General features: G+C 54.3%; 1 protein-coding gene across 5 annotated transcripts in view; it reads left to right on the top strand.

The window, feature by feature from the left end:
• Window positions 1-20,526, top strand: part of LOC122562367 (inactive rhomboid protein 2-like) — a 310,932-nt gene that overhangs the window by 20,045 nt on the left and 270,361 nt on the right. Inside the window, exon 2 of one of the 5 annotated variants that reach the window (XM_088000801.1) lies at window positions 11,639-11,741. The exons of the other annotated variants lie outside the window; for them this stretch is intronic. The gene's annotated coding sequence lies outside the window, so the exon portion shown is untranslated. The remainder of the gene's footprint in view (window positions 1-11,638; window positions 11,742-20,526) is intronic. 5 annotated transcript variants of the gene reach the window in all.

Here is a 20,526-nt window from a genome sequence, read left to right as displayed (position 1 = left end):
TACAAACCGACCGACTCCCACAGCTACCTGGACTACACCTCCTCCCATCCTGCCCTCTGTAAAAACGCCATCCCATTCTCCCAATTCCTTCGACTCTGCCGCATCTGCTCCCAGGAGGACCAGTTCCAAAAACGCACAACCCAGATGGCCTCCTTCTTCAAGGACCGCAATTTCCCCCCCGACATGGTCGACGATGCCCTCCACCGCATCTCTTCCACTTCCCGCTCCTCCGCCCTTGAGCCCCACCCCTCCAACCACCACCAGGACAGAACCCCACTGGTCCTCACCTACCACCCCACCAATCTCCATGTACAGCGCATCATCCGCCGTCATTTCCGCCACCTCCAAACGGACCCCACCACTAAGGATATATTTCCTTCCCCTCCCCTATCAGCCTTCCGTAAAGACCACTCCCTCCGTGACTCCCTCGTCAGATCCACACCCCCCACCAACCCAACCTCCACTCCCGGCACCTTCCCCTGCAACCGCAGGAAGTGCAAGACTTGCGCCCACACCTCTCCCCCCTCACCTCCCTCCAAGGCCCCAAAGGAAACTTCCATATCCGCCACAGATTCACCTGCACCGCCACACACATCATCTATTGCATCCTCTGCACCCGATGTGGCCTCCTCTATATTGGGGAGACAGGCCGCCTACTTGCGGAGTGTTTCAGAGAACACCTCTGGGACACCCGGACCAATCAACCCAACCACCCTGTGGCTCAACACTTCAACTCCCCTTCCCACTCCACCAAGGATATGCAGGTCTTTGGACGCCTCCATCGCCAGACCACAACAACACAACGGTTGGAGGAAGAGCGCCTCATCTTCCGCCTAGGAACCCTCCAACCACAAGGGATGATCTCTGATTTCACCAGTTTCCTCATTTCCCCTCCCCCCACCTTGTGTCAGTCAAATCCATCGAATTCAGCACCGCCTTCCTAACCTGCAATCTTCTTCCTGACCTCTCCGCCCCCACCCCAGTCTGACCTATCACCCTCACCTTGACCTCTTTCCACCTATCACATTTCCGACGCCCCTCCCCCAAGTCCCTCCTCCCTACCTTTTATCTTAGCCTGGACAAACTTTCCTCATTCCTGAAGAAGGGCTTATGCCCGAAACGTCGATTCTCCTGGTCCTTGGATGCTGCCTGACCTGCTGCGCTTTTCCAGCAACACATTTTCAGCTCTGATCTCCAGCATCTGCAGTCCTCATTTTCTCCCCATTGGAATTAATCAGATGAGAGAAGCTTGTATCATGGGCAACACAGTTATTATAGCTAATCTCAGTCTGTATATAGACTGGATAAACCAATTGTGCGCTAGAGCCGTGGGAGGATGAGTTTCTGGAGTGTTCTGGAGTCTAGAACAGTTTGTTGAGTAGATGACTAGGAGATAGACCATTTTTGGTCTATTATTATGTAATCATAAAGAGCTAATTAAAATTGAAGTTGAGAATGACTGACTGATTTCGAGGATTAAGGGCTTTGGGGATGAGGTGAGTAGAAGCCATTGTCGTGGATGGTTTGCCTTGACCATAAGGGCAGAATAGGCTGGATGTCCTGAATGGCCTACTCTTATTCCTACCTTTGTAAGCATTCTTGATTAATCCCAATATTTATTGAAGATTGATCTTATGTCTAATATTCCCCATCTTGTTCTTATTGTACATTTAAATCCAGATTATTTACACCAATTTTTGCTTCAAATGTGGTGGAATGAGTTCATTCCTTATGATTTTCAGGATCATTTTAATTGGCTGGCTCATTAAACATATCATCCTAAACTGACTGCACTCCTCTACCTTAGGTTCCTTAGGTTCCTTAGGTCACTTGACAAATAATATTTGGAATACACTGATCAGTAATCTCTGTTACCACTTTTCATCCTATTTCTCCAAGAGTATTTGAATGTTCAGTTGTTCTTTATCTAACCTTTCTCATGCCCAACAATTTCAAAGCAGTCTTTCCCTCTGATATCCTAATGTGAGAACAGAGAACATAGAACTGCACGGTACAGGCCCTTCAGCCCTCGATGTTGTGCCGGCCTCTTATCCTACTCTAAGATCAGACTAACCTACATACCCTTCATTTTACTATCATCCATGTGCCTATCCACAAGAGGCTTAAATGTCCCTAATGTCTCTGACTCTACTCCCACCGCTGGCAGTGCATTCCACACACCAACCACTCTCTGTGTAAAGAACCGACCTCTGACATCTCCCCTAAACCTTCCTCCAATCACCTTAAAATTATGCCCCCAAATGATAGACATTTCCATCCTGGGAAAAAGTCTCTGGCTATCCACTCTCTCTCTGCCTCTCATCATCTCGTACACCTCTATCAAATCACATCTCATCCTTCATCGCTCCAATGAGAAACCCCTAGCTCCCTCAACCTTTCTTCATAAGACATGCCCTCCAGTCCAGGCAGCATCCTGGTAAATCTCCTCTGCACCCTCTCTAAAACACCCACATCTTTCCTATAATGAGGCGACCAGCACTGAACACCATATTCCAAGTGTGGTCTAACCAGAGTTTTATAGAGCTGCAGCAAAACCTCGTGGCTCATAAACTCAATCCCTTTATCAATGAAAGCCAACATACCATACACCTTCTTAACAACCCTATCAACTTTGATGACAACTTTGAGGGATTTATGTATGTGGACCCCAAGATCCCTCTGTTCCCCCACACTGCCAAGAATCCTGCCTTTAACCCTGTAATCTGCATTTAAATTCAACCTTCCAAAATGAATGAAAATGTTAGGTCCTTTTTTCACCTGAAATCCTGAAGATCCCACAGTTTGGGGCATTGTATAATTCACTCCTCTCTCTGTCTATCTCTGCTCCTGATGCAAAGTTAAAAATCACACAACACCAGGTTATAGTCCAACAGGTTTATTTGGAAGCACTAGCTGTTGGAGCGCTGCTCCTTTGTCAGGTAGCTAGTGGGGCAGGATCATAGGACACCGAATTTATAGTAAAAGATCAAAGTGTCATACAAGTGATGCGATGTATTGAACCATCCTAGACCGCTGTTAAGTCTTTAATCACTTAAATTGAGTTGCAGGTTTCAATTCATTAATATGTATACCCCAGAACTTCTTTCAAGTGTTAAATTATCTCGGAGAATGTGACTTTAAAGAAGTTCTGGATTTACATATTAATGGATCAAACCCATTCTAAGTGATTAAAGACTTAACAGCAATCTGGGTTTGGTCTATATTTTGCATCAGTTGTATGATACTTTGACCTTTTACTATAAATTCTGTGTCCTACAATCCTGTCCCGCTAGCTACCTGACAAAGGAGCAGCGCTCCAAAAGCTAGTGCTTCCAAATAAACCTGTTGGACTGTAACGTGGTGTTGTGTGATTTTTAACTCTGTCAACACCACCACCACACCCCACCCCCAACCTCAGTCGAACAGCGGCTCCTCCACTTCCTATCGCAGACACTCTCCTTTTGCGATTTCTTTCCAGCTTCAAAACATCATCACACATCTTGCTGGGCGAATTCTCTTCAGATGTTGCCGTTACAATTACAATTTCTTCACTCTGCTGTGTTTCATTTCTTTTCTTTTTCAATCATCTCACCAATATCTCATTTGTCATCTGCCCCTTTATAACCACCCCCTGCATGTTCTTGTATTTACCTCCAAAACCACACGTAAAGTGTCTACATTACAGTCTGCAACCAGGGGTGAAGAATGACCGAGAGTGACCGGGCATGACCAGTGTGACTGAGAGTGACCAGGTGTGACTGAGAGTGACCAGGTGTGACCGAGAGTGACCAGTGTGACGGAGAGTGACTGGGTGTGACCGAGAGTGACCAGCATGATGGAGAGTGACCAAGAGTGACCAGCGTGACCGAGAGTGACCAGCGTGATGGAGAGTGACCAGGTGTGACTGAGAGTGACCAGGTGTGACCGAGAGTGACCAGCATGACGGAGAGTGACCAGGTGTGACCAAGAGTGACCAGCGTGACCGAGAGTGACCGGCATGACGGAGAGTGACCAGGTGTGACGGAGAGTGACCAGGTGTGACCAAGAGTGACCAGTGTGACCGAGAGTGACCGGCATGACGGAGAGTGACCAGGTGTGACCAAGAGTGACCAGCATGATGGAGAGTGACCAAGAGTGACCAGCGTGACCGAGAGTGACCAGCGTGATGGAGAGTGACCAGAAGTGACTGAGAGTGACCAGGTGTGACGGAGAGTGACCAGGTGTGACCAAGAGTGACCAGTGTGACGGAGAGTGACCGGGTGTGACCGAGAGTGACCAGCATGATGGAGAGTGACCAAGAGTGACCAGCATGACCGAGAGTGACCAGCGTGATGGAGAGTGACCAGAAGTGACTGAGAGTGGCCGGGTGTGACTGAGAGTGACCAGTGTGACCGAGAGTGACTGGGCATGACCAAGTGTGACCAGCGTGATGGAGAGTGACCGAGAGTGACCAGATGTGACGGAGAGTGACCAGGTGTGACCGAGAGTGACCAGCATGACCGAGAGTGACCGGCGTGACCGAGCGTGACCAGGCGTGACCGAGCGTGACCAGGTGTGACCGAGAGTGACCAGGTGTGACAGAGAATGACCGGCGTGACCGAGAGTGACCAGGTGTGACTGAGCATGACCAGATGTGACCGAGAGTGACCATGTGTGACCAGCATGACGGAGAGTGACCGGCGTGACTGAGAGTGACCATGTGTGACCGAGAGTGACCAGCATGACGGAGAATGAGCGGCGTGACTGAGAGTGACCAGGCGTGACCAAGACTGACCAGCATGACAGAGAGTGACCACATGTGACCGAGAGTGACCAGGTTGACCGAGAGTGACCAGCATGACCGAGAGTGACCAGGTGTGACCGAGAGTGACCGGTGTGACCGAGAGTGACCGGCGTGACTGAGAGTGACCAGGTGTGACCGCGAGTGACCGGCGTGACCGAGAGTGACCAGCATGACTGAGAGTGACTGAGAGTGACTAAGAGCGACTGGGTGTGATGTAGAGTGACCAGCAGGACTGAGAGTGACAGATAGTGACCAGTGCGATCGAGAGTATTTGGGAGTGACTGGGAGGGTGACTTTGAGGGTGAGTGAGAGTGACCACACATGACTGAGAGAGGAATGTGTGACCAAGAGTAACTGCGAGGGAGGGAGTGAACGTGTGAGTGGGTGTGAGAGTGAGAGTGAGTGAGAGAGGCTGAGTGGGAGGGAATGAGGGACAGTGAGTGACCAAGAGTGACATTGTATCTTTATACCGAAACACTATGATGACATGTCGGTGTTTTTTCTGAATTATTGCAATAACTCAATAAATATGAAAATCTTTAAGACTGGGAATGGAAATACAAAAGACCATAACAGCAAATCTCCTGTTAGCAGTCTTTAAAAAGAGACAATGAATATAGATATTTCCATTTTACCAGCAGTTAGAGTTTGGAGAATGATTGACTCAGTAATGGGTTGGTGGACATTCACAAGCGTGATGGCAGGGTGCAGTCCTCATTGTCACCGAGACAGACCAGGAAGGAAGGGAACAAAGCAACCTGTTTTTTTTTTATTTTAACCCCCACACTACCACCTAAGTGCGGTAGTGCTTATTTTATCCCCAGCACCCATGGTGTGTGTGTGTGCAGGTGTGAGACACAGTGGAAGACACAAAGTGCACGAATCTTTATTCAATTTCCACCACCAGGAAGATAGGAAAACACCCGGGTGGCCAGTGACAAACACTGCCCTTCACATCAAAGGGACAGTGCTGTGTGATCAAAACAGTGAAGGGGAGGGTAGGGACTAAATCAAAATAGAGTTGGAGGGAGAAATGATGCACTCCACTCCCTGCGGCGCCCACCTCTCCCTGAACAACTCCAGGGTGTTGGTCGACACCGCGTGCTCCTTCTCCAAGGACACCCGGGCCCTAACGTAACCGCGGAAGAGGGGCAGGCAGTCGGCCCTAACGACCCCCTCCACGGCCCGCTGCCTGGACCTGTTTTTGGCCAGTTTGGCCAGGCCCAGGAGCAGACCCACGAGGAGGTCTTCAGACCTGCCCTCCTTCCTCCGTACCGGGTGCCCAAAGATCAGGAGCGTGGGACTGAAGTGCAGCCAAAAACAGAGGAGAAGGTTTTTCAGAAAATCAAACAGGGAGTGCAAACGCCCACACCCAATATACACATGGTCCACGGACTCCACAGCGCCACAGAACAAGCCGTTGGGCTGGGAGTCCGTGAACCACCGCAATCTGCGGTTGCAGGGGACTGCTGCGTGCAGCACCCTCCACCCCAGATCCCCGAGAGAAAGGGGGAGGACTCCCGCGTAGAGAGCCCTCCACTGGGGATCCCCACCGCCCGGTGGCAAATGGGCACGCCAAGGCGTGTCCGGACGGTGGATGAGGGAGAAGAGGTGGACGGTGTGCAGCAGCAGTCGATACAGGGCCTTTCTCTCCACCTCCCTAAACAAAACAAAATTAAAGTCTCGGAGGAGGCTCAGGTTGTGGGGCACAGGCTCCCGCGGGAAGTACGGGACCTTGGGGCCAATGTGAAATTCCATCCAGGCTGGGGTGAGCGCGGACGGGATCCCACCGCACACCTGAGCGTCCTCCAACTGGTGCACTACCTCGGGTCCGAGCACCGCCATTTTAAGGCGTCGGATGGCGGTGGCCACGTACTGGACGTCTACCGCTGCCCTGCCTGCTATGTCCTGCGGCAGCGTCCAGCCCAGGCCCCCGGCACCCAGCACGTCCCCGACCCTGGTCAAAGCAACCTGTTCCAAATCAGGAGCTCCATTTGATTGGTTAATGACTTAGTGAATAGTTAAAAATCACACAACACCAGGTTATAGTCCAACAGGTTTAATTGGAAGCACACTAGCTTTCAGAGCGACAATCACCTGATGAAGGAGCATCGCTCCAAACGCTAGTGTGCTTCCAATTAAACCTGTTGGACTATAACCTGGTGTTGTGTGATTTTTAACTTTGTCCACCCCAGTCCAACACCGGCATCTCCGAATTGGTGAATAGTAGCATTGTCAGCTGTTTGCTAGGGTTATCAAGAAACGAAATTCTTCACCATGGCGCCTGTACAACGAGAGATGGCAAATTCACTTCAAAGAGAATTTAATAAAAATGAGTTTGAGCTGAAGAGGATATGGGAGGAAGAACAGAAATGTTTGAGAGTTTTGAGCTTGGAGATGAAAGATGCAAAGGTGACTTGGGCTGAATGGCCATTCAAAGGGTGACATGGTGGCTCAGTGTTGCCTCACAGCGCCAGGGACCTATGTTCAATTCTAGCCTTGGGGGTGACTGTCTGGGTGGAGTTTGCACATTCTCCCCTTGTCTGTTTGGGTTTCCTCTGGGTGCTCTGGTTTCCTTCAAAGATGTGCAGGTCAGGCTTGGCCATGGGAATTTGCCCATAGTGTCCAGGGCCCTGCAGGTTAGGTGCGTTGGCCGTAGGAAATTTAAGGTTACAGGAATGGGTCTGGGTGGGATGTTCTTTGGAGGATTGGTGTGGACTTGTTGGGTGAATAGCTTGCTCCCAATCTGTCGGGATTCTATGTTTATATGATAGTCGAAGCCCACAGCCTGGAGAGCAAATCTCTTCATGGCTGCTTGCTGTTGTCCCTGCACAAGGACTTGGATTTCCAGATTATCAGCTGTTTTGTTTTCTGCTGTCAGTCACTAAGTGATGTTGCTTGTCTATCTTTAGTAAATCTCCCTAATTGGGAAAGGATTATCATAAACCATTCTGATTTGCGACACCATCATTAAATGACCCTAAACTTACTGCCCATCTTGACACCTCCTCTACACCGCAGTACTGAGCTCTCTTTAAGGGACAGAATGGTTTCCCTTCACTGACTGATTCCTGTAACATTTCCGGAATTCAGTCTGGGTGAAGCTGCAACAAAACCCTGTCTCTGTTCCAAATTGGACAAGGACGAAACCAGAGATCATTCTTGGTCATTTATCAAGGTCATTAAGGTCATTCATTATAGGTCATCATTATGAAGTGCTCCGAGAGGTTAGTCATGGCTCACAGCAACTCCAGGTAAAAACAATGACTGCAGATGCTGGAAACCAGATTCTGGATCAGTGGTGCTGGAAGAGCACAGCAGTTCAGGCAGCATCCGAGGACAGGCAAAATCGACGTTTCGGGCAAAAGCCCTTCATCAGGAATAAAGGCAGAGAGCTCTGCCGAGGATATGGAGGTGCTGGGCCTCCTCTGCCGCCGCTCCCTCACCACCAGACGTCTGGAGGAAGAACGCCTCATCTTCCGCCTCAGAACACTTCAACCCCAGGGCATCAATGTGGATTTCAACAGTTTCCTCATTTCCCCTTCCCCCACCTCATCCTAGTTTCTAACCTCCAGCAACACTGTCCCCATGACTTGTCCGGACTTGTCCGACCTGCCCAGCTCCTTTTCCACCTATCCACTCCACCCTCTCCTCCCTGACCTATCACCTTCATCTCCTTCCCCACTGACCTATTGTACTCTATGCTACTCTCTCCCCACCCCCACCCTCCTCTAGCTTATCTCTCCACGCTTCAGGCTCTCTGCCTTTATTCCTGATGAAGGGCTTTTGCCCGAAATGTCGATTTTGCCTGTCCTCGGATGCTGCCTGAATTGCTGTGCTCTTCCAGCACCACTGATCCAGAATCACAGCAACTCCAGCCTCCCAGCCTGGCTTGATCCCTTACAATTTGCCCATCGGTGCAACAGATCCAGAGCAGATGCTATCTCCCTGGCTCTACATTCATCCCTGAAACATCAGGATTAACAAGGATACCCACATCAGGCTCCAACTTATTGACTACAGCTGTCTTCAACACTATAATTCCAAACAAACTAATCTCCAAACTCAGAGACCAAGGTCTTTGCTCTACCCTCGGCAAACGGGTCCTCTACTTTCTGACCCACAGGCCACAAACAGTGAGAACAGGCAATAGTATTTCCTCCACGACAATCCTCAACACCAGCAGCCCCTAAGGCTGCATACTCTGCCCTTTACCATATTCCCTGTACACATGACAGTGTGGCCAAATTTCATCCTAACTCCATCTCCAAATTTTCTGATGACACCACGGTTGTAGGCTGGATCTCAAAACTATGGTGAGACAGAATACAGCAAAGAAATGGTGCACTTAGTAGCATGGTGTAAAGATAACCATCTCTCCCTCAACATCAGCAAAACAAAAGAGCTGCTTGTTGACTTCAGGAAACAAAGTGGAGGGGATGCCCCTACCTACATGTCTATCTATTGACTGGTACTCACTTTAGAGGGTGTGAGAGGGCTGGATGGTGCAGAATTTGTAAGGAGCATCCAGGAGGGTCTTCTAGAGCAGTATGCAAATAGTCCAACTCGGGAAGGGGCCATACTGGACCTGGTGTTGGGGCATGAGCTGGGCCAGATGGTTGAAGTTTCAGGAGGGGATTACTTTGGGAATAGTGATCACAATTCCATAAGTTTTAGAATACTCATGGACAAAGACGAGAGTGGTCCTGAAGGAAGAGGGATAATTTTGGGGAAGGCCAACTATATCAAAATTGGGCAGGAGCTGGGGAATGTGAATTGGGAGCAGCTGTTTGAGGGAAATCCACATTTGGTATGTGGGAAACTTTTAAACAGAGGTTGGTTAGAGTTCAAGAGAGACATGTTCCTGTGAAAATGAGGGATAGAAATGACAAGATTAGGGAACCATGGATGACAGGTGAAATTATAAGACTAGCTCAGAGGAAAAAGAAAGCATACATAACGTCTAGATGATTGAGGACGGACAAAGCTTTGGAAGAATATCGGGAATGTAGGACCAATCTGAAATGTGGAATTAAGAGCGCTAAAAGGGGTCATGAGATATCTTTAGCAAACAGGGTTAAGGAAAACCTCAAAGCCTTTTATTTATATATAAGGAGCAAGAGGCTAACTAGAGAAAGGGTTGACCACTCAAGGACAAAGGAGGAAGGTCATGAGGGGAGTCAGAGAAAATGGGTGAGATTCTTCATGAGTACTTTGCATTGGTATTCACCGAGGAGAGGGACATGGCAGATGTTGAGGTTAGGGATAGATGTTTGATTACTCTTGGTCAAGTCAGCATAAGGAGGGAGGAAGTAATTGGGTATACTAAAAGGCATTAAGGCGGTCAAGTCCCCAGGTCCGGATGGGATCTATCCCAGGTACTGAGGGAAGCGAGAGATGTAATAGCTGGGGCCTTAACCGATATCTTTGCAAATTCCTTGAACACGGGTGAGGTCCCAGAGGACTGGAGAATTGTTAATGTTGTCTCTGTGTTTAAGAAGGGTAGCAGGGATAATCCAGGTAATTATTAACTGGTGAGCCTGACGTCAGTGGTAGGGAAGCTACTGGAGAACATACTGAGGGATAGGATATATACCCATTTGGAAAAAAATTGGCTTATCAGTGATAGGCAGCATGGTTTTATGCAGGGAAGGTCATGCCTTACAAACCTAATAGAATTATTTGAAGAGGTGACAAAGTTGATTGATGAGGGAAGGGATGTAGATGTCATATGCATGTCTTAGTAAGGTGTTTGATAAAGTTCCCAATGGTAGGCTGATGAAGAAGGTGAAGTTACATGGGTCCAGGGTGTTCTAGTTAGATGGATAGAGAACTGGCTGGGCAACAGGAGACAGAGAGTAGTCGTGGAAGGGAGCTTCTCAAAATGGAGACCTGTGACCAGTGGTGTCCCACAGAGATCCGTGCTGGGACCACTGTTGTTTGTGATTTACACAAATGATTTGGAGGAAGGTATAGGTTGCCTCATTAGCAAGTTTGCAGGTGACACTAAGATTGATGGAGTAGCAGATAGTGAAAGGGACTGTCAGAGAATACAGCAGAATATAGATAGATTGGAGAGTTGGGCAGAGAAATGGCAGATGGAGTTCAATCCAGATAAATGTGAGGTGATGCAATTCAAGAGCGAACTATACAGTAAATGGAAAAGTCCGGAGGAAAATTGATGTACAGAGAGATCTGGGTGTTCAGGTGCATTGTTCCCTGAAGGTGGCAACGCAGGTCAATAGAGTCGTCAAGAAGGCATGTTACAATTGTATAAGACTTTGGTTCGGCCACATTTGGAATACTAAGTACAGTTCTGGTCACCACATTACCAAAAGGATGTAGATGCTTTGGAGAGGGTGCAGAGGAGATTCACCAGGATGTTGCCTGGTGTGGAAAGCACTAGCTATGAAGGGAGGTTGAGTAGATTAGGATTATTTGTATGAGAAAGAAGGAGGTTGAGGAAGGACCTGATTGAGGTCTACAAAATCATGAGAGATATAGACAGGGTGGAGAGCAAGAAGCTTTTTCCCAGGGCTTGGGACTCAGTTAGTAGGGGTCATGGGTTTAAAGTGAGAGGGGAAAAGTTTAGGGGAGATATACATGGAAAGTTCTTTATGCAGAGGGTGGTGTGTGCCTGGAACACGTTGCCAGTGGAGGTGGTAGAGGCGGGAACGATAGTGTCATTGAAGATATATCTAGACAGATACATGCATGGGCAGGGAGCAGAGGGATACAGATCCTCAGAAAATAGGTGAGAGGTTTAGATAGAAGATCTGGATTGGTGCAGGGTTGGAGGGCCGAAGGGCCTGTTCCTGTGCTGTAATGTTCTTTGTTCTTTGTATATCAATGGAGTGAGGTGGAGTTGGTAGAAAGCATCAAGTTCCTAGGAGTGATGATCACCAATCTCTCCTGGTCCACCCAAGAAAGCACACAATCCCTCTACTTCCTCAGGGAGGTAAGGAAATTCAGCCCGTCCGTAATAAATCTTACCAATTTTTATAGATGTACCACAAAGCATTCTATTCAGATGCATCACGGCTTGGTATGGAAACTGCTCAGGCCAAGACTAAAGAACGAGAGAGAGTTGTGAACACAGCCCAGTCCATCATGCAAGCCAACCTCCCATCCATTCACTCCATCTAACTTCCTGCTGTCTCAGAAGAGCAGCCAATATCAAAGATCCTTCTCAATCCAGTTATAATCTTAACCTCTCCCGTCAGAAGATGCAAAAGCTGAAACGTAGACCAACAGATTCAAGAACAGTTTCTTCCCCACTGCAATTAGATTTCTGGATGGACCTCTCAAATTTTAAACCCAATGTTGATCTTGCTTTGTGCCTATCCTGTGCAGCTGTAACCCTGTGTACCCCACTCTGTCTCAGCACACTACGTTTGCTATGATCTGCTTAATCATGTCTGCCCAGAAGCCTTGCTCTCAATCTGTGAGAGACTGAGCATGAGGGTCAATGCAGGAAAATCCAGGAACACACCACAGGAGAAATGGGACTGAACCTACATTTTGGAATCATTCTGCTACTTCCCAGCATCACTAAGAGCAGCTCAGGGGAGAGGGTTGATACTTTAATTGATCCAGGAAAGCTCAGTCTTCACTTTGATGTCACTCTGAGTGTGACACCATTGACCTTCAATGATCAAACATTGGGTCCAGAGCCTCATTAATGAGCAGCAAACATTTTGAAGAAAATGCTTTACTGTTTCACAATATCCCTGAGTAAACACAACAGCACTCCCTGGGACTGCCCTCCCTCAGCACCGACCCTCCGACAGTGCAGCACTCCCTCATCACTGACCCTCCGAAAGTGCGGCACTCCCTCAGCAACGACCTTCCGACAATGCGGCACTCCCTCAGCACCGACCCTCCGAATGTGCGGCACTCCCTCAGCACCGACCTTCCGACAATGCGGCACTCCCTCAGCACCGACCCTCCGAAAGTGCGGCACTCCCTCAGCACCGACCTTCCGACAGTGCGGCACTCCCTCAGCACCGACCCTCCGATAGTGCAGCACTCCCTCAGCACTGACCCTCCGAAAGTGCGGCACTCCCTCAGCACCGACCTTCCGACAATGCGGCACTCCCTCAGCACCGACCCTCCGATAGTGCGGCACTCCCTCAGCACTGACACTCTGACAGTTCAGCACTCCCTCAGCACTGACCCTCTGATAGTGCTGCACTCCCTCAGAACTGACCCTCTGACAGTTCAGCATTCCCTCAGCACCAACCCTCCGACAGTGCGGCACTCCCTCAGCACCAACCCTCCGACAGTGCGGCACTCCCTCAGCACCGAACGTCCGACAGTGCGGCACTCCCTCAGCACCGGCCCTCCGACAGAGCGGCACTCCCTCAGCACTGACCCTCCAACAATGCAGCATTCCCTCAGCACTGACCCTCCGACAATGCCGCACTCCCTCAGCACTGACCCTCCGACAATGCCGCACTCCCTCAGCACTGACCCTCCGACAGAGCGGCACTCCCTCAGCACTGACCCTCCAACAATGCAGCATTCCCTCAGCACTGACCCTCCAACAATGCAGCATTCCCTCAGCACTGACCCTCCGACAATGCGGCACTCCCTCAGCACTGACCCTCCGACAGTGCGGCACTCCCTCAGCACTGACCCTCCGATAGTGCGGCACTCCCACAGCACCGACCCTCCGACTGTGCGGCACTCCCTCAGCACTGACCCTCCGACAGTGCAGTTCTCCCTCAGCGCTGACCCGCCGACAGTGCAGTTCTCCCTCAGCGCTGACCCGCCGACAGTGCTGCACTCCCTCAGAACAGACGCGCCACCAGTTCAGCATTACCTCAGTATTGATCCTCCGACAGTGCGGCACTCCCTCCGCACCGACCCTCCGACTGTGCGGCACTCCCTCCGCACCGACCCTCCGACTGTGCGGCACTCCTCAGCACTGACCTTCTGACAGTGCCCACTCCCTCAGCACTGACCCTCCGACAGTGCGGCACTCCCTCAGTACTGGCCCTCCCACTGTGCGACACTCCCTCAGCACCGACCCTCCGACAGTGCGGCACTCCCTCCGCACCGACCCTCCGACTGTGCGGCACTACCTCAGCACTGACCTTCCGACAGTGCCCACTCCCTCAGCACTGACCCTCCAACAGTGCTGCACACCCTCAGCACTGACCCTCCGACAGTGCAGTTCTCCCTCAGCGTTGACCCTCCGACAGTGCGGCACTCACTCAGCACTGACCCTCCGAAAGTGCCCACTCCCTCAGCACTGACCCTCCGACAATGCGGCACTCCCTCAGTACCAATCCTCCGACAGTGCGGAACTCCATCACCACCGACCCTCCAACAGTGATGCACTCCCTCAGCACTGAACCTCGGACAGTGCCCACTCCCTCAGCACTCACCCTCCGACGGTACGGCACTCCCTCAGCACTGACCCTCTGACAGTGCGGCACTCCCTCAGTACTGACCCTCTGACTGTGCGGCACTCCCACAGCACCGACCTTCCGACAGTGCGGCACTCCCTCATCACCGACCCCCCGATAGTGCGGTACTCCCTCAGCACTAACCCTCCGACAGTGCGGCACTCCCTCAGCACCGACCCTCCGACAGTGCCCACTCCCTCAGCATTGACCCTCCGACAGTGCGGCACTCCCTCAGCACTGACCCTCCGACAGTGCGGTACTCCCTCAGCACTGACCCTCCGACAGTGCGGTACTCCCACAGCACCGACCCTCCGACAGTGCCCACTCCCTCAGCACTAACCCTCCGACAGTGCGGCACTCCCACAGCACCGACCCTCCGACAGTGCCCACTCCCTCAGCATTGACCCTCCGACAGTGTGGCACTCCCTCAGCACTGACCCTCCGACAGTGCCGCACTCCCACAGCACTGACCCTCTGACAGTGCGGCACTCCCTCAGCACCGAACATCCGACAGTGCAGCACTCCCTCAGCATTGACCCTCCGACAGTGCGGCACTCCCTCAGCACCGAACATCCGACAGTGCAGCACTCCCTCAGCATTGACCCTCCGACAGTGTGGCACTCCCTCAGCACTGACCCTCCGACAGTGCCGCACTCCCTCAGCATTGACCCTCCGACAGTGCGGCACTCCCTCAGCACCGAACATCCGACAGTGCAGCACTCCCTCAGCATTGACCCTCCGACAGTGTGGCACTCCCTCAGCACTGACCCTCCGACAGTGCCGCACTCCCACAGCACTGACCCTCTGACAGTGCGGCACTCCCTCAGCACCGACCCTCCGACAGTGCGGCACACCGTCAGCACTGACCCTCTGACAGTGCGGCACTCCCTCAGCAATGAACCTCCGACAGTGCGGCACTCCCTCAGCACTGACCCTCCGACAGTGCGGCACTCCCTCAGCAGTGACCCTCCGACAGTGCGGCACTCCAACAGCACTGACCTCCCGACAGTGCGGCACTCCCTCAGCACTGACCCTCCAACAATGCAGCATTCCCTCAGCACTGACCCTCCGACAATGCCGCACTCCCTCAGCACTGACCCTCCGACAATGCGGCACTCCCTCAGCACCGACTCTCTGACAGTGCGGCACTCCCTCAGCACTGACCCTCCGACAGTGCGGCACTCCCTCAGCACTGACCCTCCGATAGTGCGGCACTCCCACAGCACCGACCCTCCGACTGTGCGGCACTCCTCAGCACTGACCTTCTGACAGTGCCCACTCCCTCAGCACTGACCCTCCGACAGTGCGGCACTCCCTCAGTACTGGCCCTCCCACTGTGCGACACTCCCTCAGCACCGACCCTCCGACAGTGCGGCACTCCCTCCGCACCGACCCTCCGACTGTGCGGCACTACCTCAGCACTGACCTTCCGACAGTGCCCACTCCCTCAGCACTGACCCTCCAACAGTGCTGCACACCCTCAGCACTGACCCTCCGACAGTGCAGTTCTCCCTCAGCGTTGACCCTCCGACAGTGCGGCACTCACTCAGCACTGACCCTCCGAAAGTGCCCACTCCCTCAGCACTGACCCTCCGACAATGCGGCACTCCCTCAGTACCAATCCTCCGACAGTGCGGAACTCCATCACCACCGACCCTCCAACAGTGATGCACTCCCTCAGCACTGAACCTCGGACAGTGCCCACTCCCTCAGCACTCACCCTCCGACGGTACGGCACTCCCTCAGCACTGACCCTCTGACAGTGCGGCACTCCCTCAGTACTGACCCTCTGACTGTGCGGCACTCCCACAGCACCGACCTTCCGACAGTGCGGCACTCCCTCATCACCGACCCCCCGATAGTGCGGTACTCCCTCAGCACTAACCCTCCGACAGTGCGGCACTCCCTCAGCACCGACCCTCCGACAGTGCCCACTCCCTCAGCATTGACCCTCCGACAGTGCGGCACTCCCTCAGCACTGACCCTCCGACAGTGCGGTACTCCCTCAGCACTGACCCTCCGACAGTGCGGTACTCCCACAGCACCGACCCTCCGACAGTGCCCACTCCCTCAGCACTAACCCTCCGACAGTGCGGCACTCCCACAGCACCGACCCTCCGACAGTGCCCACTCCCTCAGCATTGACCCTCCGACAGTGTGGCACTCCCTCAGCACTGACCCTCCGACAGTGCCGCACTCCCACAGCACTGACCCTCTGACAGTGCGGCACTCCCTCAGCACCGAACATCCGACAGTGCAGCACTCCCTCAGCATTGACCCTCCGACAGTGCGGCACTCCCTCAGCACCGAACATCCGACAGTGCAGCACTCCCTCAGCATTGACCCTCCGACAGTGTGGCACTCCCTCAGCACTGACCCTCCGACAGTGCCGCACTCCCTCAGCATTGACCCTCCGACAGTGCGGCACTCCCTCAGCACCGAACATCCGACAGTGCAGCACTCCCTCAGCATTGACCCTCCGACAGTGTGGCACTCCCTCAGCACTGACCCTCCGACAGTGCCGCACTCCCACAGCACTGACCCTCTGACAGTGCGGCACTCCCTCAGCACCGACCCTCCGACAGTGCGGCACACCGTCAGCACTGACCCTCTGACAGTGCGGCACTCCCTCAGCAATGAACCTCCGACAGTGCGGCACTCCCTCAGCACTGACCCTCCGACAGTGCGGCACTCCCTCAGCAGTGACCCTCCGACAGTGCGGCACTCCAACAGCACTGACCTCCCGACAGTGCGGCACTCCCTCAGCACTGACCCTCCAACAGTGCCGCACTCCCACAGCACCGAACGTCCGACAGTTCGGCACTCCCTCAGCACTGACCCTCCAACAATGCGGCACTCCCTCAGCACTGACCCTCCGACAGTGCGGCACTCCCTCAGCACCGACCCTCCGACTGTGCGGCACTCCTCAGCACTGACCTTCCGACAGTGCCCACTACCTCAGCACTGACCCTCTGACAGTGCGGCACTCCCTCAGCACCGACCCTCCGACAGTGCCCACTCCCTCAGCACTGACCCTCTGACCGTGCGGCACTCCAACAGCACTGACCCTCTGACAGTGCAGCACTCCCTCAGCACCGACCCTCCGACAGTGCGGCACTCACTCAGCACTGACCCTCCAACTGTGCGGCACTCCCTCAGCAATAAACCTCCGACAGTGCAGCACTCCCTCAGCACTGACCCTCCGACAGTGCGGCACTCCCTCAGCACCGACCCTCCGACAGTGCGGCACTCCAACAGCACTGACCTTCCGACATGCGGCTCTCACTCAGCACTGACCCTCCAACAGTGTGGCACTCCCTCAGCACTGACCCTCCAACAGTGCCGCACTCCCACAGCACTGACCCTCTGACAGTGCGGCACTCCCTCAGCACTGACCCTCCGACAGTGCAACACTCCCTCAGTATTGACCCTCCGACAGTGCGGCACACCCTCAGCACTGACCCTCCGACAATGCGACACTCCCTCAGCACTAACCCTCCAACTGTGCGGCAGTCCCTCAGCACTGACCCTCCACCTGTGCGGCACTCCCTCAGCAATGAACCTCTGACAGTGCGGCAATCCCTCAGCACTGACCCTCCGACAGTGCGGCACTCCCTCAGCACTGACCCTCCGACAATGCTGCACTCCCTCAGCACTGACCCTCCAACAGTGCAGCACTCCCTCAGCACTGACCCTCCAACAGTGCAGCACTCCCTCAGCACTGACCCTCCGACAGTGCGGCACTCCCTCAGCACTGACCCTCCGAAAGTGCCCATTCCCTCAGCACTGACCCTCCGACAGTGCGGAACTCCATCACCACCGACCCTCCAACAGTGATGCACTCCCTCAGTACTGAACCTCGGACAATGCCCACTCCCTCAGCACTCACCCTCCGACAGTACGGCACTCCCTCCGCACTGACCCTCTGACAGTGCGGCACTCCCTCAGTACTGACCCTCTGACTGTGCGGCACTCCAACAGCACTGACCTTCCGACAGTGCGGCACTCCCACAGCACCGACCCTCCGACAGTGCCCACTCCCTCAGCACCGACCCTCCGACAGTGCGGTACTCCCTCAGCACTGACCTTCCGACAGTGCGGTACTCCCTCAGCACTGACCCTCCGACAGTGCGGCACTCCCTCAGCACTGACCCTCCGACAGTGTGGCACTCCCTCAGCACTGACCCTCCGACAGTGCGGCACTCCCTCAGCACTGACCCTCCGACAGTGCGGCACTCCCTCAGCACTGACCCTCCGACAGTGTGGCACTCCCTCAGCACTGACCCTCTGACAGTGCGGCACTCCCTCAGCACCGACCCTCCGACAGTGCGGCACACCGTCAGCACTGACCCTCCACCTGTCCGGCACTCCCTCAGCAATGAACCTCCGACAGTGCGGCACTCCCTCAGCAGTGACCCTCCGACAGTGCGGCACTCCAACAGCACTGACCTACCGACAGTGCGGCAATCCCTCAGCAGTGACCCTCCGACAGTGTGGCACTCCCTCAGCACTGACCCTCCGACAGTGCCGCACTCCCACAGCACTGACCCTCTGACAGTGCGGCACTCCCTCAGCCCGACCCTCCGACAGTGCGGCACACCGTCAGCACTGACCCTCCACCTGTCCGGCACTCCCTCAGCAATGAACCTCCGACAGTGCGGCACTCCCTCAGCAGTGACCCTCCGACAGTGCGGCACTCCAACAGCACTGACCTTCCGACAGTGCGGCACTCCCTCAGCACTGACCCTCCAACAGTGCCGCACTCCCACAGCACCGAACGTCCGACAGTGCGGCACTCCCTCAGCACTGACCCTCGAACAGTGCAGCACTCCCTCAGCACTGACCCTCCGGCAATGCGGCACTCCCTCAGCACTGACCCTCGAACAGTGCAGCACTCCCTCAGCACTGACCCTCCGGCAATGCGGCACTCCCTCAGCACCGACCCTCCGACAGTGCGGCACTCCCTCAGCACTGACCCTCCAACTGTGCGGCACTCCCTCAGCAATAAACCTCCGACAGTGCGGCACTCCCTCAGCACCGACCCTCCGACAGTGCACACTCCCTCAGCACTGACCCTCTGACCGTGCGGCACTCCCTCAGCACTGACCCTCCGACAGTGCCCACTCCCTCAGCACTGACCCTCTGATCGTGCGGCACTCCCACAGCACTGACCCTCTGACAGTGCAGCACTCCCTCAGCACCGACCCTCCAACTGTGCGGCACTCCCTCAGCAAAAACCTCCGACATTACGGCACTCCCTCCGCACTGACCCTCGGACAGTGCGGCATTCCCTCAGCATCGGCCCTCCCTCAGCACTGACCCTCCGACAGTGCAGCACTCCCTCAGCACTGACCCTCCAACAGTGCGGCACTCCCTCAGCACTGACCTTCCAACAGTGCCGCACTCCCACAGCACTGACCCTCTGACAGTGCGGCACTCCCTCAGCACTGACCGTCCGACAGTGCAGTTCTCCCTCAGCGCTGACGCTCCGACAGTACGGCACTCCCTCAGCACTGTACCTCCAACAGTACGGCACTCCCTCCGCACCGACCCTCCGACAGTGCGGCACTCCTCAGCACTGACCTTCCGACAGTGCCCACTCCCTCAGCACTGACCCTCAGACAGTGCAGTTCTCCCTCAGCGCTGACCCTCCGACAGTGCGGCACTCCCACAGCACTGACCCTCCGACAGTGCGGCACTCCCTCAGCACCGACCCTCTGACAGTGCCCACTCGCTCAGCACTGACCCTCTGACAGTGCTGCACTCCCTCAGAACTGACCCGACAGTGCAGCAGTCCCTCAGCAATGACCATCTGACAGTGCGGCACTCCCTCAGAAGTGACCCTGCGAAAGTGCCCAATCACGCAGCACTGACCCATCGACAGTGCTCACTCCCTTAGCACTGACCCTCCGACAGTGCCTACTCCCTCCGTTCCGACCCTCCGACTGTGCGGCACTCCTCAGCACTGACCTTCCGACAGTGCCCACTCCCTCAGCACTGACCCTCCGACAGTGTGGCACTCCCTCAGTACTGACCCTCTGACTGTGCGGCACTCCCTCAGCACCAACCATCCGACAGTGCGGCACTCCCTCATCACCGACCCTCCGACAGTGCGGTATTCCCTCAGCACTGACCCTCCGACAGTGCGGCACTCCCACTGCACCGACCCTCCGACAGTGCAGTACTCCCTCAGCAATGACCTTCCGACAGTGCCCACTCCCTCATCACCGACCCTCCGACAGTGCGGTACTCCCTCAGCAATGACCTTCCGACAGTGCCCACTCCCTCATCACCGACCCTCCGACAGTGCGGTACTCCCTCAGCACCGAC

This window comes from Chiloscyllium plagiosum, unplaced genomic scaffold (genome assembly GCF_037043375.1).
Source record: "Chiloscyllium plagiosum isolate Xiang-an unplaced genomic scaffold, Cpla_swu_hap1 HiC_scaffold_25, whole genome shotgun sequence".
Classification (NCBI taxonomy): Eukaryota; Metazoa; Chordata; class Chondrichthyes; order Orectolobiformes; family Hemiscylliidae; genus Chiloscyllium; species Chiloscyllium plagiosum.
The sequence above is the reverse complement of the archived record's forward strand: the minus strand, read 5'-3'. Positions and strand labels throughout refer to the sequence as shown.